Source organism: Zea mays, chromosome 3 (assembly GCF_902167145.1).
Source record: "Zea mays cultivar B73 chromosome 3, Zm-B73-REFERENCE-NAM-5.0, whole genome shotgun sequence".
NCBI classification, from domain to species: domain Eukaryota; kingdom Viridiplantae; phylum Streptophyta; class Magnoliopsida; order Poales; family Poaceae; genus Zea; species Zea mays.
In genome coordinates, this window is record NC_050098.1 from 168448839 (window position 1) to 168452853 (window position 4015).

At 43.0% G+C, this 4015-nt stretch overlaps 1 pseudogene; it reads left to right on the forward strand.

Moving 5' to 3' along the window:
- Window positions 1–1091: 1091 nt before the first annotated feature.
- LOC103652337 (probable beta-1,3-galactosyltransferase 3) lies at window positions 1092–3723 on the forward strand (annotated as a pseudogene).
- Window positions 3724–4015: the final 292 nt, after the last annotated feature.

Here is a 4015-nt window from a genome sequence, read left to right on the forward strand (position 1 = left end):
GTCCTGGATAATTTGTGTTTTGGTTATGATGAGTTATCAAGAATACAAATGTAATTTTGTTCGGGCTACGTCACGTGCCTATAAATAGATGAACAGTACCCCAGTACTGTTCACGCTGACTTGTATTCACTCACACGTCACTCTGGGATTCTTACCTTCTGTCAAGCCGAAGGTACAAATGTAATTTAATATTATTCATGTTTATTCATGATTGTACAATAAAAATATCCAAATCTCTACTAACTATTAAGACACTAGTGTAGACCGCCCCGCCTTCCTACACTCGCTCGCCCGTAATCCAGCCACCGCCGCGATCTGGCCGCCCGCCCGCCCGCAATCTAGCCACCCCGCTGCGACCGCTCCGTGCATGCCGCAACCGCCGCGATCCGCCCGCCCTCCGCAATCCGCACGCCCGCCGCGATCTGGCCGCCTGCCCACCCGCCCACCGTGACCGGCGAGATCTGCCCGCCTGCCGACTGCAAACCCCGCGCGCGACCGCTCCGTGCATGCCGCAACCGTCGCGATCTGCCCGCCCGCCCGCCAGCACCCCTTCCCCTGCCCCACGAGAATGCCACACCCCGCACGTCGCAGTTTCGTGCCCCCACTCCTCCCGCCCGAGATTACCGCTGATCTGAGATGCCCGCGTGCACGTCGTCGATTTCACCCCAACCCCCACCACCGACGGAGAACTTGCTTCTCATGTCGACGCCGCTAGAGGAGGAGGAGGTGGTGGAGATGTGGGCACCACGATCAACAAGGAGGTGGACCTCAAGCCCGTCATCGTCAAGCTTGAGGTGTTGTTGGTCGGCCATGTCCACGAAAGAGCCTCCACCAAGTCACCTGTGCAATTGCTATTGAGCTAGGATTCTGATGTTCCACGAGGTGCTGATTCAGTGGATTGCCGCAAGGGGATTTTTTTCTTTTATGGATCGTCATCTTGCGCGGAATCTAGAATGCACTTCTAGCTTCCTTGGACTCTCTGCTGGCCTCTGTTTGCAACACTGTAATAGTGCAACAAATGTATGGATGTTTGATTCCCTTTGAGCAATTTCAACTTGTATCATGTGTTGTCGTGATCCTCTTGTTTCGAAATGTGGACGCTGTCTGAAGCAATCGAGATCTCTTGGCCAAATGCAGGTGTAGAGGGAGGTGACAATGTCCCAGATGCTGTGGAGTATGGTTCTGAAAAGGTATGCTGCTTCTCTCCACCCCTCTAATTCATCCAAGAATTCCAAAGGTAGACAGAGACCTGTACGCTTCTCCATGCCTTTCTATTATGCCATGCTTAGAATCATTGATGACACTTCATCTTTGTTATTGTTAATTGGTACCAGGTCCAAGGAAAGCAAGATTACAAAGATATTTTACAAGAAGTCCAAGATAGCCACCATGATGTATATTACGTGTTGGCCTTTCTTTCTCAGCCTAATGTCTGTCTCGTGTTTGAGGTTATTGATTTTTTATGTGACTTCCGATTGATTGGTGAATGTTTGGATGCAGAATAATAGATAAGATGATATCAAGCTTATGGACAAAGCTCTTGGGTACATGATCGCTGCAAGAATCCCTGCTGAATGGTTCCCTTGTCGCGAAAGAGTTCAAAGTTTCCAAAACGATCGGGAGGCAAAAATATCTCATAGTGATAGGGATCAATACAACATTTAGCAGCCGCAAGAGAAAATATTCCATACATTACACTTGGATGCACCAAGGTTATCATGCTAAAATATATCGTACATGTCATTGGTCATTGGTTTGCAATATTTCTCATTACCATGCTTTGAATAACTAATAATACACTCCTTGAAATTAGGTGAGAAGAGGAAAAAGCTTGAAGAGAAGGGGATCATAATCCAATTTGTCATCAGTCACAAGTGTGATGGATACAGAGAGCCTGTGGCTATCTATAGTTCGCGTTTACAAGAAGCCGTGTATTTAATTACTTCACCCATGGAAGTAACTTGCCTTAACTTGCATGTACTTTGCAGTGTTATATCAGGTGGAATTGTTGATAGATCAATCGAAGCAGAGGATAGAAAACACGGGGATTTCATGAAGACAGTAAGTCGATTACTTGTTATTTTTGCACGGGGAACGATATCCGTGAATTTTATTATGACTTTCGCTTGGATTGCTGGTTTTCCTCCCTTGTTCACCATGGGTACAATTTTATCTATGATCATGTTGAAGGATACCTTGCATTGTCAAGCAAAACCAAGACCTACTTTGCTACAGCTGTTTTGCTATGGGATGCCGACTTTTACGTTAAGGTCGACAACGATGTGCATGTGAACATAGGTAATCTTATTTATGCACATCTCCATGTTAGATAATTGATGTTGTTAATCATGCCAGTATCAAATTCGGGATCCATATCCATTCTTTATCTATGTTTCTAACAAAATGCCAATGAATAAAAGGACTTGCTTTGAAGAGACTAGGACTACCAGATAATTTCAGTTACTAGGACTACAAACTAATTTATATCAACATAATTGGAAGTCTGATTTTATTGTCTTATTGCTATGAGATAATCCCTTGGTAGTAGATGATATTATTTACTGCCACTTTTTAGAGTGAAGTTTAGTCATCTGCATTCGTTAAAAATTTTGGATTTCATGAGCGAGTTGTAGAGAATTCAAACTGAGCAGAAATCCCAGTATTGCTGGCCACACAGGTAATCTATTTCCAACCCTTGCCAATTGCCATTGCCATTGCAATATTTTTTTACTGCAGTACTAGGAACTATTGCATTGGGAGACTGCTCTGCTAGAGGAAGGTTGGGGCTCACTAAATCCTCTTTGGTCTGATGTCCATCTCAATTTCCTTAAGCTTTAGCTCCAGCTCCAATCGCTCATTCTCCAGATCCATCTTTTTAATCTCCAACTTCATTTTCTGCAACTTTCTGTCCTTCTCCTTGCTAAACTTCAGCCATTTGAAATGCCTCTGCTCAATCCTCAACTTCTGAGATTTTATATTTAGACCATCATGGAAAACATCCTTGATTTGTGTGATATGGTCATTAGGTAATAAATATGCCAACCCCTTCAATAAAATATACCTTTAGTGCCACATACTACTTTACTAAATAAAAGAAGGTTTCACATAACCTTTGGAAATTAATCAAATTACTATTGTCCCTTTATTTGTGCATTGGTGCTAATTTGATGCAAACATGGTGCTGAAATTAATCAAGTTACCTATTGATTATTTCTTAAAACTTGGAGAACTAGAAGTGTTTCCTCATAAGTTTTGTACATGTCTCGCTAATACCATGCAATTTCACAAGATGTTGTGATAGACCACATATATTGTCTGCTAGGTAGAAGGATGAATGATCTCACTGACCAAACAAAGCACTTATAGGGGACAGATTCAAACATGAACTGAATAGGAAAATCCCTAGAGCAACATACCTTTCTAAACAGGCCCTAAGAAGAATATTCATTTCATACAGCTAGACCACAAAAAAAATTGGAATCCATATTGTTTGATGTGATGATATGATCTGTCATTGTTCTATGTTGTTTTATTCAGCAATTTAGATTAACAAGGCAGGACAAGGAGAGGAGCAAGAAGGTGGCCGATGACCTCGCCGCGGCGCTGTTCGCGGTCACCGTGGAGGTGAAGCAGGTCAAAGTGTGGCTCTCCGATGCGCAGGATGAGCTGGAGGCCAGCAACATCGAGGCCGACTTGGTGTGCATTAGTTCCTATGCTTCATGAAAACTGCCTTTGCTGATGATAGACGACTTACATTAACGCAAGAATGATTTGCTCACATATTGTCAACATCTCTGTTGTAACACCCGGCTTTAAGGAACAAAGCCAGGAGCATCTCATACATGCGCCAAGAAGACAACATATATAATAACAGAGTGTATAGAGATAAATGTCATAAAACATTAGAGTATTTATTACATAGCGGAAGACTTATTACAAAATAAAAGATAAAAGTAAAACGAACTAAGGATCGTCGGCGCCAATGTCAACTGAGAAACGCCACCTAGATCAGGTC